The sequence below is a fragment of the Dromiciops gliroides genome, chromosome 4, assembly GCF_019393635.1.
Source record: "Dromiciops gliroides isolate mDroGli1 chromosome 4, mDroGli1.pri, whole genome shotgun sequence".
Lineage (NCBI taxonomy): Eukaryota > Metazoa > Chordata > Mammalia > Microbiotheria > Microbiotheriidae > Dromiciops > Dromiciops gliroides.
This window is the reverse complement of record NC_057864.1, coordinates 310,915,434-310,929,959: the sequence shown is the minus strand read 5'-3', so window position 1 is coordinate 310,929,959 and position 14,526 is coordinate 310,915,434. Positions and strand designations below refer to the sequence as shown.

The 14,526-nt window shown below is 38.0% G+C and overlaps 1 protein-coding gene across 3 annotated transcripts in view; it reads right to left on the bottom strand.

Moving 5' to 3' along the window:
- Positions 1-14,526, bottom strand: part of HTR1E (5-hydroxytryptamine receptor 1E) — a 93,638-nt gene that overhangs the window by 2,651 nt on the left and 76,461 nt on the right. The window contains exon 3 of one of the 3 annotated variants that reach the window (XM_044005064.1): positions 6,673-6,727. The exons of the other annotated variants lie outside the window; for them this stretch is intronic. The gene's annotated coding sequence lies outside the window, so the exon portion shown is untranslated. The remainder of the gene's footprint in view (positions 1-6,672; positions 6,728-14,526) is intronic. 3 annotated transcript variants of the gene reach the window in all.

The window sequence follows — 14,526 nt, the reverse complement described above, 5'->3', positions numbered from 1 at the left end:
TTTTTAAATTTTATTTTCTGAGTAATCATAACCAGCTCTTTTCAATCATTTTAGATAATATTCCCTTTCTCCTTTCTATAGAGAGAATTCATCTTTACTTCTACATGTGTAGTGTAAGGGGCTAAAATTCTAGCTGGTTCGTCTAAAATATCTAATGAGTGGTCCCCAATAAATTATAAGCTTTAGCAAGAGTTAGACTTTTAAGCACTTATTAAGGAGAATAAGAATTTGGTAAAGAGAGAGAGAAAGGCCTAGATTCATCTATCTATTAATGAGAGAGCGCATTTCTAGCTCCCTTCTCCAACCGAGTCCTGAGGAAAGAGAGCAAGAGGGTCAGCCTTGCCCTCTTTTTCTCCCACAAGCAAACGTCACTTCCTGACGCCAAAGAAAAGCTGCATGGCCTTGCCCTCAGAGGCCTTCTCCTCATGGTGGAGCTTTCCTACAGTAAGTCTCCAGCAGGTGGCATCATTCCAATCATTACAGTAGACTTAGTAGAATGAGAAGCAGATAGTTGGTTTTGAAGTTAGTGAGATAGGTTGGTTTTCCCCTCTCCTCCCATCTTTGCTCACTCTTTCATTGGGCAACTTTTTTGTTTGTTTTGCTTTGGCCATCTTTTTGGTTTAGATTTTCTTTTCTTCCTCTGATCCTGCATGTTACAAGCTTCCCTAAGATTAGGGCTGTCTAGTAATGGACCTAAAACCATTGAAAAGGTAGGAGATTTAGAAGATCTTGTCCTGCCATTTGGCCTGGGCTAGTTGCTGTCTTTAAAAATGATTGAAACTGTTCTTAAGATTTGATGGTTTTCCCAGAGCCTCTGAATCAGCTACAGCATTAGCATCTTCTAGAACTGAGCGTGCGGTTGGGTAAGAGGGCTAAATGGCTGGGGGCGGGGCGGGTGAGAAGTGCAGGGGTACCAGTGGGACCTAGGGAGGAATTCGGCTGTCCCACCCCAGCAGGGAACCAGGAAGAAATCCTGAGTGGTGGGAGGCCCAGGTGGGGGAGGGGCTCAGGCTCATAGAAGCTAAGAACCACACCACAGAAAGCTTTGCTGGTTGGTTGTTTAGTAAGTAGGCTTGAGGTTATCTTTGAACCAGAGAACAGGCCAGGTGAGAGTAAAACCTGCCCTCCCTCAACCAAAACACCTCGGACCCTCTGAAGCTGGGAACAGTAGTAGAACTGAAAAATAGCCCCCCCCCCCGCACCCCCAGGGGAGAGTTTAAAGTCAAGTAAAAGATGAGCAAGCAAAGAAAGTTCAGAATTATAGAAAGCTTCTTCAGTGACAAGGAAGATCAAGGGGCACCATCAGATGAGGAAATTAACCACAGGGCCCCTACATCCAAAGTTTCCAAGAAAAATATGAACTGGTCTCAGGACATGGAAGCTCTCAAAAGGGACTCTGAAGAGAAAGTAGGAGAGATAGAAGGAAGATGTAGAGAGAGGGAAGAAAGAATGGAAAGAGAAATGAGAGCGATGCAGGAGAGTCATGAGAAAAAAGTCAACAATTTGAAAAGCCAAATGGAAAAGAAGATTAAAAAAAAACTGTCTGATGAAAATAATTGTTTAAAAATTAGGATTGAACAAATGGAAGCTAGTGACCTTATGAGAAACCAAGGCATGGTAAAGCAAATCCAATTCAATGAAAAAATAGAGGGCAATGTGAAATATCTCCTTGGAAAAACAGCTGACCTGGAAAATAAAACCAGGAGAGATAATTTGAAAATCACTGGACTACCTGAAAACCAGGACCAAAACAAGAGCTTAGACACCATCCTCCAAGAGATTGTGAGGGAAAATTCCCCTGATATTCTAGAAGCAGAGGCTAAAATAGAAATTGAAAGAATTCACAGATCACCTCCTGAAAGAGATCCCAAAATGAAAACCTCCAGGAATATTATATCCAAATTCCAGAACTCCCAGGTAAAGGAGAAAATATTGCAAGCATCTAGAAAAAGGAATTCAAATACTGTGGAGCTCCAATAAGGATAAAGCAAGATCTAGCAGCTTCTACGTTAAAGGACTGGAGGGCATGGAATATGATATTCCAGAGGGCAAAGGAACTGGGACTATAGCCAAAAATCAAGTACCCAGCAAAACTGTGTGTAATCTTTCAGAGGAAAAATGGGACTTCAATGAAAAAGAGGACTTTCAGGCATTTGTGATGAAAAGACCTGAACGGAATAGAAAATTTGACTTTCAAACACAAGACCCTGGAGAATCATAAAAAGGTAAACAGGGAAAAGAAATCATGAGGGACATTAAAAGGTTAAATTGTTTACAGTCATACATGAGAAAATAATACTTCCAACTCATAAGAACTTTTTCAGTAAGGAATACACAGAGGACACAGGTCTGAACTGAATATGAAGGGATAGTATTTGTAAAGCATTTATTTTTTGTGTATCCTTGTCCTTTGTGGAACAAACAAGGTGGATTGTCTGGTGTCTGGGGCTGGATTTGGGCTCTGGCCCTCCTGGGCCCAGGGCTGGTGCTTTGTCCACTGTGCCACCTAGCTAACCTATGATGACATCTTTAAAATAGGGGTGAGGGGTAGGAGGAATAGACTGGGGGAGGGGGGAGCAGAGAGGTGGAATGGGGAGAGGTAGCTCACATGAAGGAAACAAGAAAAAAGCCTACTGAGGGGAGAGGAAGAGGGAGAAGGAGAGGGGGAGGGAGTGAACCTCACTATCATCAGAATTGGCTCAAAGAGGGAATAACACATACTCAAGTGGTTATAGTAGTATATTTTTTCCCTGAGGAAAAGTGGGAGGAGAAGGAGATGGGGGGTGGGGGTGGGGAGAAGAGGGGAAGGAGGGAAGGGAAGTTTCAGGGAGGGAGCTGTAAAAAGCAAAACACTTTTGAGGAAGGTGAAGATGTTCTGCATAACACCACATGTATGACATATATTGCTTGATTTCATAGGGAGAGTTGAGGAGGGAGGGAGGAAGAAAATTTGGAAAACAATTAGCTCAAAGGCCTTAACCTCATCAGAGTGGGCTCAAGGAAGGAATAATACACACACCCAATTGGGAAGAGTAATCTATTTAACCCTACAGGAAAGTAGGAGGGAAAGAGGATATGGAGGGAAGGGTGAAAGAAGGGAGGGCAGAGCAGGGGAGGGGACAGTCAGAAGTAAAACACTTTTCAGGAGGATTAGGGCAAAATAAGATAGACAACAGAGTAAATATCATTGGAAGGGAATGGGATGGAGGGAAATAGTTATGATGATTGACTACAATGTCAAAACATATGGTACCTATTCTGTTTGGCTATTGTGAAGAAAATTCTCTGTTAAGTTCAAGATACTATATAAAAATTATGATGAACAGGATGCTATCAGAAAAACCTGGAAAGACCCACATGAATTGAAGCAGAGAGAAATGTACTGTATACAAAATAACAGCATTAGTGTAAGATGATCTCCTGGGAAGCACGTGGTTATCTTCAGCAAGGCAATGATCCAATATAACTCTGAAGAACTTATGGAAATTGCAGTCCATCTACAGAGAAAGAACTGATGGTATCTGAAAACAGACTGAAACACATTTTTTTTTGACAATTCCTTAATCTGAACTTTTGTTTTTATCTGTTTTCTCTCACAACCTAGATAATGTAGAATTGTTTTCCATGACTACTCATTTATAATTTATGTTGAATTGTTTGAGTTCTTGGGGTGGGGATGGGAGGAGAGGGAGGAAGAGAAGTTGGAACACAAAGTTTAAAAAAAAATTGATGACTGACTAATGCGGAAATATGTTTAATATATAAAACATATATCAGATTACCTGCTGTCTAGGGGAGGGGGGAGGGAGGGGAGGGAGTGAGAAAAATTGGAAATTGGAAATCTTATCTAAATAAATGTTGAAAACTAAAAAATAAATAAATAAAATTTTTAAAAAAGAAAATAACCTTAGAAAAAAATTGATGTCAAAATTTGCTTTTATATGTAATTTGGAAAATAAAAGTCTAAAATAATAATAATAAAAAAAGATTTGATGGTTTTAGGATATTAAGGCTTAGGCCTTAATTACTCCTCATTTAAGGGTATGAAAGAAGTCCATCCATGTGGAGTCAGGGCCCTTCAGACTTGTTGGATACACCATTGCTCCACAAATCACCACATATTACCCTGCTGACTATGCATGTTTCTGTATGGAGACAAGGGTGAGAGCCTATTGCCTTTTCTTACCCTTTAGATAGTTTACGAGTGTCTTTTTCATTCCAATTCTGAACCTGAAATATCATACTGGCTTGAATCAGGGCTGGCCCCAAATATCTAGATTTAAGCCCTGCAACATTGGGCAACTTCTCAGTAATCTAGACAACTCTTTAAGACTAATATTGATGGAACAGACTGAAGCACACTATTTTTCACTTTCATTTTTTTCTTTTATTTAAGTTTTCTTCTACAAAATGACTAATATGGTAATGTTTTATATAATCATACATATATAACCCATATCTGATTCCTTGGTGCCTCATGGAGAGGGGAGGGGAGGGAGGGAAGGAGGGATAAAAATTGGAACCTAAAACTATAATTTTTTTACTTTAAAAAAATAAAAAATATATTTAAAAAGGAAATAAAGGGAAATAAACAGTTAATAATCTTAACTGTGAATGTGAATGGGATGAACTCTCCCATAAAATGAAAGTGAATAGCAGAGGGGATTAAAAAACCGAATCCTACAGTATGTTGTTTACAGGATACTATCCTTCAAAAAAAAAAAAAACAACAATGAAAACCTATTTTCTATTCCTACCACCTTCTCTTCCCCACTGAAAAAGAAAGAACAAAACCCTTTTAACAAAGTCAAACAAAATAAATTCTTACATTGACAATGTCCAAAAAATGTGTTTCAATCTACCCTCTGAATCTGTCAGGAGGTGAGTAGCATCTTTCATTATAAGTTTTCTGGAATCATGATTGTCAATTCCTTGATCACAGTTCTTAAGCTTTTCAAAGATGGTTGCCTTTATAATATTTTGGTATTGTTTAAGTTCTGATTGTGCTCACGTCACTCTGAATCAATTGACACAAGTCTTTCCAGGTTTCTCTAAAACTGACCCTTTTATTATTTCTTACAGAACAATAGTGTTTCATCATATTCATTACCATGATTTTTTCAGCCATTCCCCAAATAATCGGCATCCCCTCAATTTCCATTTCTTTTCCACTAGAAAAGATCTGATACAAATATTTGTGTACACAGGGGTCCTTTTCCTCTTCCTTTGATTGATTTCTTTGTGTATGGACCTAGTATCGGTATCTCAGCTTCAAAGAGTATGTACAATGTAGTAACTTTTGGAGCATAGTTCCAAATTATTTTCCAGATTGCCTAGATAAGTTCACAGCTCCACAATAGTGCATTAATGTACCCATCTCCTTACAAACATTTCCATTTTTTTGTTAATTTTGCCAATATAATGAGTATGAAGTGGAACCTCAGCAATTATTTAATTTTCATTTCCGTAACTATTAGTGATTTGGAGCACTTATTTCCATATGGCTGGTGATAGCTTAGATTTCTTCCTCTGAAGACTGCTTCTTCATATCGTCTGACCATTGCAGAATGGTCAAAGAATAGATTGGGGGATGACTCTTTTTTTTTTTTTTTAATTTTATCTTATTTTTGAGGCAATTGGAATTAAGTGACTTGCCCAGGGTCACACAGCTAGTTAAGTGTTAAGTGTCTGAGGCCGAATTTGAACTCAGGTCCTCCTGAATTCAGGGCCGGTGCTCCATCCACTGCCCCACCTAGCTGCCCCTGGGGGATGACTCTTATTCTTTTGAATTTGAATCACTTCCACATAATTCTTATAAATGAAACCTTTATCAGAGAAGCTTGCTGAGGGGAAAGATTTCAATAGGTAGACATGGAAGAGACTCTCTTCCAAACATGGTGTGCAAATGTTTGATTGGGGGAGAGGATAGGACAATTATAGGGAACATCTAGCAGTCTAGTTTACCATGCTTGAATGAGAGTAGCATGAAATAAGATTGGAAAGATAGGTTGAGACTAGATTGTTGAGATTCTCAAATGCCAAGTTAAAGAGTATATATTTTACTCATTTGGCAATGAGAAGAAACTGAAAGTTGTTGAGTATGCTAGTAATTGTGATCAGCCTTTGTTCATTGGGAAGATTACTTTATCAGCTGTGGGAAAGTTGTATTGGTAATGGGAAGACCATTCAAGGGTCTAATATAATAATCCAAGAGGGAGGTAATGAGGTATTGAACTAAGGTGATAACAGTGGGAGTAGAAAGGAGAAGGGGATGTAAGAGATATTGCAAAGGGAAGATAGAGGGCAGCTAGGTGGCACAGTGGATAAAGCACTGGCCCTGGATTCAGGAGGACCTGACTTCAAATTTGGCCTCAGACACTTGACACTAGCTGTGTGACCTTGGGCACATCACTTAACCCTCATTGCCCGCAAAAAATAAAAAAAAAAGGGAAGATAGGGAAGATTGACAACTATAAATATGAGGGTATACAAAAGTAGGAAGATTTTTAAAAATCCAAGATTTTAAGCTTCAGAGAGTGATGGTATTGCACATGTTGAGTTTGGTGTATTGATGGGACCTCTGTATAGACATATCCTCTAGACATTTGGATCTACAGGACTTAAGTTCAGGGGAGACTTAACTGGGAATGAAAATATAGATTTGGGAATTACCTATATGGATAGATGGTATCCTTGTTGGGAGTAGATGAAATTGCCAAGCAGCATACTGTGGAGAGAGATGGAAGAGGATAGAGAACAGATTCTTTAGATCAAACGCATATATGAGGCAAAAGAATATAATGGACCCAATAAGGAGAGCAAGAAGTAGGGGGGGGGGCAAGAGATATCTATGTTGCTGGTCAGTATTTGTCAAATGCTTAGAAAGGATCAGACAGAGTGAGGATTGAAAAAAGCCCATTGAGCTGGGAAATTGAAAGGCCCCTAATGACATTAGCAGAGTGCTGGAGATGGAAGCCAAGTACAAAAGGAAGATCATTTCAACTAGGTCTTTACACTTGAAAGCATATTTTAATATTGGCACTACACGATAATTCTGCCTTTTTCATGTGACTATGGACAAGTCATTTCAATCCTCTGATCTAGAAAATGAAGAGAATGGATCAAATCTCTAAGGTTCCTTCTAGCTCTAACATTACATGAGGTTTTTTAAAAATTTTTTTTTTTAAAAAGCTAGGGACAACACATTGGGGTAAAATATATATTATTTTTAATATGTAGTCTTCAAACCAAATTTAAACCTTTATAGCAAATATTCAGTTCCAATGGTACATTAGTGTCATAGGAGAATTATACAATGAATCTAATTATTCTTAACATTTTACATAGCCTATTGTGCCTTTCTTTGAGTAGAGAGAGAGAGAAAAAAGAAAGAACATAGGATAAAAGCACATTCTTTACTCTGAGGTTTATGGCAAATTGTTGTCATTAAATGTGAAAAAAGCAGAACCACTAAACCTGAAAACAGCTACCCTTTCAAAATAAGTTCACTTGCAAACTGATATTTATGTTAACAGAATTTCCAAGAAGTAGGGGTGGAAGCCATGGCTTCATTGATCAGACAAATGAGCAGCATTTATTCAGAGCTTCTGCAGAAAGTTACGCTAAATTCCTCTGGGCTACCATCACAAAGAATCCATCCAGCAGCTTTCGTCTTTAAGGAATTTACGAGTAAAGGACAGAGTGACACTGTTCAACACAAAGTATTATTTTTGTTTTTATATATTAGTCCAGTCAGTTAATAAACACTTATTATGTGCTAGGCACTGTGCTAAGTGCTGAGGATACAAAGAAAAAAGGCAAAAGACAGCATGTACCTTCAAAGAGTTCACAATTTAATGGGGAAAGACAACACATAAAAAGAAGCTGGAATGGGGGAAGGGAGGTTATCTGGTGGTGTGATGATCAAGTTCAGAAGAATGTAGCCTGATGGAAAATGATGGATGGCTGCCCTGGGTTTCCTCCTTAAATTAAGCATCTGGAAGGAGCTTTCCACTGTCTACTCTCCATCCTCTGCAATAAGGAGAGAGGGGCCCCAGGAAGAAGAGATGTGAATTTCAAAGGTGATGTGATTTTTTAGGATGACAAGATTCCCAGACTGGAATGATAAAGTCCAAGCATGCTGTCATGTGAGGATGATAATCTCATAAGTTAAAAAAAAGGTAAACATTGCCAATTACAGCTATACCAAGATTCAAATACACTCATGGAGGATAGCTATAATGAATGGGTTGTCTTGTACCAAATGGAATTAATCTTAAGGGGTTTCATAGAAGACTCAGCTCTTGGGCTGACATACTTAAGGGTTGGTGGAAATTAAATAATAAACTCACTAACTATATTAATTACCTACTGTATGTAAACCACTGTGGTAAGCACTTGGAGAGGTAGACTACTGATAAGTCCTGTGGGGATAGTGATGAGTGAAGGACTATGGGATCATAGTTATGAAACTAGAAGGTACTTCAGAGACCATCAAACTCAACTCTCATTTGATAGATAAAGAGGCTGAGGCCTATGGAAGTCAAGTGACTTGTCTAAGGACATACATATAATAAGTATGAGAAGCATGATTTTAATCCACAGTCTTTTACTCTAGAGAAGGATTTCTTAATCATTTGTGGTTGTGTGTGTGTGTGTGTGTGTGTGTGTGTGTGTGTTGTGGACACCTCTGATAGTCTGGAGAAGCCCATGGACTCTTTCTCAGTATTTTATTTTATTTTATTTTTTTCTTTTGGTGAGGCAATTGGGGTTAAGTGACTTGCTCAGGATCACACAGCTAGTAAGTGTTAAGTGTCTGAGGCCGGATTTGAACTCAGGTACTCCTGACTCCAGGGCTGGTGCTTTATCTACTGCACCACCTAGCTGCCCCTCTTTCTCAGTATTTTAAATGGATAATATAAAACACAGAGGATTACAAAGAAAATGAAAAAATAATGAAAAAGATGATTTTTTCCCCCACAGTCCCACAGACTCTCTGAAATCTATCTACAGAAACCCTTAGGCATCTATGGACCATAGATTAAGAACTCCTGCTCTAGGCCACTGCTCTTTTTACTGGGTATTCTCTGTCTCTGTCTCTGTCTCTGTCTCTGTCCCTGTCTCTCTGTCTCTGTCCCACTGTCTCTGTCTCTGTCTCTCTGTCTCTCTTTCTCTCTCTCTGTCTTTCTCTATCCCCCTCACATATTTAGATACCTCAAAAGAACATAGGATAAAAGTCTTCTAGGAAATTGTCATTCACTAGGGGAGTTTTTTGATACTGAGTTTTGCACAGACAATTCTATGTTACTGGCATTTCTGAAGTCCTTCTGTGCCCCGGGATCCCTGTATTACCCATCTACCTCAATCATGGCACAATTCTATCAAGATTCCCACATTGCAAAGTCATCTATATCTGGCTGCAACCATTTCCCAAGACTCCTCCTAGGATTCTGAAGCATGGTAAAGACAATATTATCCTTGCCAGTTGTCTCTGTGGAGTCAATGCTATGTTGGCTAAGTCTGCCTCATGGTGTGTACATGCATGGGAGTGTGTGCAGGTTTAATGGATAAAGTGGTAAGAGTAAAAATAGATAGAGTAGTAGCAATGAACCAGTAAGCTAGCTCTGGTTCTTGGCTTAATTTTATCTGAAGCCATGAAGTCAACACCAAATTAGTCCATCTTTTTGTGCCTATAACCGTGAAAATGAGACACACATACTATAAAGATCACAAGATAGGGATGTTGCTCTTTGAAAGTCTGTTACAACATACTTTATGTTTCTCTTTATGACTCTAATATGTCTGCTGATTGTCAAGTAAGTTATGGCCTGCTTTGTTTTTCACCTGGGTCAGTCCTCCTTGGGCAGCCTGGTTGCTGAGCTCTTGATCCAAGGGGCTCACCCTCTTGGTGCCAGACTTATTATGATTGCTCAACTGGTTTCATCCTAGAGCTAAAAATTTAGCTAGGAGCTACTTTAGCTCAGAATTCTCAATTGCAATCAATCCATCAGCTTCAGTCTACCCCAGTAGCAGGGATTACAGACATATGCCACTATACATTATTGTGTATGACATGTTATACAATACACTATATACTATGCTATATACTATATAATTATACATAACATATATTTATATGTTCTATTATATATTAGAATAATATATAGGAATAATTAACAGAGGAAAGACTAAAATTGAGAGAGGTAAACAGACTATAGCTTTGTGCTTAGCAAATTTTTTTTTTCTGAAGTCACAATTTTTATGATGGATGATTTTCAAATCCGTTATAAAAGTCATGTTTAAAAAAATTTCATAGAATTCTTGTGAACTACCTATGTGATTTCCTGTAATTCATTTAACGTACCTGGGAGTGAGTTTCATCATCTGTAAATTAGAGAAAAGATAGATAATATTTAAGATCCCTTCTAACTCTGAATCTATGAGCCTATGATCCTAAATTGGGATTATATCCTTTGTAAAACAGACTAATGGAAGTAAAGGGTTTGCACTAGATTCACTAAATCCATATCCACAAGAATGGAACTTTTAACATTTTATTTGTCCTTGAATATCTTCAAAGCTCCGTGGTGCTGTGGATAGAGCATTTACCTTAGAATGAGGAAGACTCTGTCAACAGTCTACACTTGCAGACCCTACTCCCTCATTACCTACTCATTCCTTAACCACCTGCCATTCCCATCTTTCTCTTCTGGATATCTTCTCTTCTGGATTTCAACACATTGCTATTGCACAGCATCCTGCTTCTATGGCCAGTCCTTTCTGGCTCCTTTTCTTATTCTTACTCTTTAAATTGTAGGAATCCCTCAAGGCTTTCTCTTTGAACCTATTCTGTTCTCTCTATTCTTTATCTCCTAGTGATCTTCACATGCATGATTTCTAGGTCTATAACAAGGGACCCATGATGTCAGCTCCTCCAGGGTACTTACATAAGAGGCATTATTTTTTTCCACATCTGAATTATATGATATAATTTTCTTGCTCCTTTGCTTGACTTCAGGCCACTACCCCTAAGGCCCTATCATTGTGTCTTTCTCTCAGAGCCTACCTTCCCCTGTGCCATGCCTTTCTTCCTCTTCCTAGAGAACAGGGGTTCAGAGAGAACCATCAATGCCAAATGGACATTGGCTGTCCCTGTCCTGGCACAAGTGCACAAGGGTTATTTATTTTCTGCACTACTCCCCTTCAGAACTAAATATTCCCCAGGCACAAGGACTCTTATTTATGACTCTAATAACTGAGATAAAATGATCAATATGGATAATACCTAAATCTCTGTCTCTATCTCTGTTTATTTGCGTCTGTCTCTTGATTTAATCTATATAACTCCAAACTTCATTTTGAATAATATACCCAGATTTCAACTACCTATTAGACATCTCCACCTGAATGTTAAGCTAAACATATGCCAAATCAGACTTCTCCTCTTCTTTGCTTATCCCTCTGTTACCCTTCCTAACACCCCATCTCAAAAGAAAATCACTATCTTCTTCCTGTTGATTCTACCTCTTAAATAAATCCTGTTTTTTAACTTTCTTTTCATTCCCAACTGCCATTACCACATTTCAGACCTTCATTACCCTTTTGTCTAGACTTTTGCTATAGACAATGTGGCCTCTCTGCTGGCAATCTCTTGTCATACATACCCTTCTTACACATTTCTATCTAATTGCTTTTGCTAAAGTATGCTTGAATCTTATTCCCTTGCTCAGTACACATTAACATCTCTCCAGTATTGGAGATATACAATGGGTAGTTGGTAGTGTGAGACTGAAGTTGAAGAGAGGTTATGGCTGAATAAATAGATCTGACAATCCTCTGCATAATGGTGATAATTGAATCCATAGGAGCTGATAAGATTATCAATTGATGCCTTATAGAGAGTTATTAGAGAAGTTGTCAAGAAGGATAAAGATTAAGGAAAGGAGATTAGATTTGTTAACTATATCATTGGTAACTTTAGAGAAAATAGTTTCAGTTGAATGATGAGGTCAGAAGTCAGACTGCAGAGGATGTAGAATCAAGTGAGAAGAGAAGTAGAGACATTGATTGGATATAGCTTTCTCATGAAGGTTAGCCATGAAAAGGAGAGGAGATACAGAATGATAGCTAGCAGGAATGGTCAGATCAAATGAAGGTCTTTTAAGGATGGGGAGAAATGGGCATGTTTATAGGCAGCAAGCAGCAGCAATAGGGAGAGGTTGAGAGTAGAGATAATAGAGGGAACAATTTTCTGGAGAAGATGGGAAAGAATGGACTCAAGGGTGCATACAGAGGAGTTTGGAGAGGCAAAATAGGGAGTTGGTAGTGTTAGTTTTGTCATATATCCAAGGAAACAAGAAGCATCATTTCATAGGACCTTTGTTCATCTTGCATTGAAGTGCTCATAATGATTGCAAACAAAGGGATCACTATGTAGATAACTTTAGTTGATATACCAATATCTGTTTCAGAAAATAAGGAGGTAGAGAAATTATATGAAGAACTAAGTAAGATTTATTTTAAAAAGACAATACAGCTATAAATTCAGTGCTGAGACTGATACATGGGAAGATGAGAGAAAATATGTTGGAAATTAAAGTTCATGTTTGAAAAATGAAAGCAGACTACACAAAAACCTCACACATTTATATAAAGAACACTTTAAGAAGAGAACAGGGAGGTGCCGAACATAGTGAATGCCAAATGACATTACAAAAAAAGAGAATTACTTATAGGAAATGATTAAATATAAGATGTAGGTACTATAGTTGAATGTCTTCTCTGTGTACATTTAAGTCCATTGATTAGATATAACAAAGATTAAAACTGACATTAAACTAAAGCCATGTTGCAGAGTTTATGTCTTTATCTTGATCTGTTTAAATAAGCAACTGATGTTTAAAAATGGGGAAAGAATAAAGGAACAGACATTGACATGAACTATGATCATGTCCTCTGGAATTTTCACCCAAGTAAAGCAATCACCATGATGAGGAGGCCAAAATAGACCTCAAGAAAAAACAAAACAAACCAAAACCCCACCTCACTCAAGAACCATTTGGTTTTCTTGCCAACTGAAGAGTATCGTAGTTGAAATCAATACTGGTTTACAATATAAACTTCTTTATAAAATTTTACAGAGGATGGGTAATATCAACTCATAAAGCAACAAGAACAGTTGAAGGGAAATACTGTCTATAGAACATTCAGTAAACTAGATTATCCATAAATAATTTAGGGATTGGGGGCAACTATGTGGTGTAGTGTATAAAGCACTGGCCTTGGATTCAGGAGTACCTGAGTTCAAATCTGGCCTCAGACACGTGACACTTACTAGCTGTGTGACCCTGCGCAAGTCACTCAACCCCCATTGGGTTAATTTAGGGATGAGTTTGGAAGATAGACAAAAACAAGAGAAAAATGGAAATAATAATGAAATATCATAACCTCTGAGGGATCAATATTGTAGGTCACCAAAAGGGTAGTGGAGAGTCGGATAATGAGTATAAATAAATTGTAGCATATTATCAGTAATAAACTGTATGATAAAGCAATGTAAAAATAATTGGTCAAAATGATCCGTAATTGTGAAAGGAAGTAAATCATATTAGGGAATGAAGGATAATGGATGGACAGCACACATGCTGTACTGTTACTTACAAAATGTTAAAAGACCTAGGTGAAGGTTCATATCATGGTGGTTGGACTCCTTTGGAGGATTTATGAGAGGACATGGTCAAGAATTTAATGGATTAGAAAATGGTGGATGCATTGCAGTTTGCACTATTATAGGGAGCAGCCACATCAATGACATGATAGGTTCATTTTTTTCATTATTACTCTTTTTGTTCTTATTGCTTTCCTTGTTGTCCTCTTACTGAAAATGTGATTGCAGGTTGCACTCAGATTTTGTATAAAGCAGATTTAAAAAAAAAATGAACTATAAGTGGATCAATATAGTAGCAGGTGGTACTATAGGATTTCTAGAAGAGTTTTATAGGAAAGAAGAGAATTATAAAAATTTCCAGAGTTCTGGAATTTCTTTGTGCAGTTTGACATGTCTAAGGATAAAAGGGGAAACGAACATTTTTAAATTCAGTTCAATTAGTTCTCACCAGAATTTCTATGAGACATTGACTTGCCTTTGGGACGTTCCCAGTTAAAGTTCTTTATCTGTCCTATCCACCTTTATGAAATAGGGATGAAATCACCTTGTTTTTGTATTATGAATGTATTCTGCATCTCAAATCTTGTTCCAAATTAGTCTAAAGTGGGTGAACCTCCCTAGTCATTCTGATTCAGGTTGTTGCCCCAGGTTAGTCTGAGGTCTTGATTCTGCTCTGGTTTGATCTCTGTCTGCCATTGAGCTTTATGATGCCTTTCTTAACTGAGCTCCTTGATTTTGGAATCAGAAATTAGAAAGTGCTCTTGTGCTCTAACTTTTGCAAGCAGACAACCTTGGGTGATCATCTTTTGTCCAATTGAGTCTTTCTACTTTCTTCTGAATAGAAATGACCCGGGGGCACC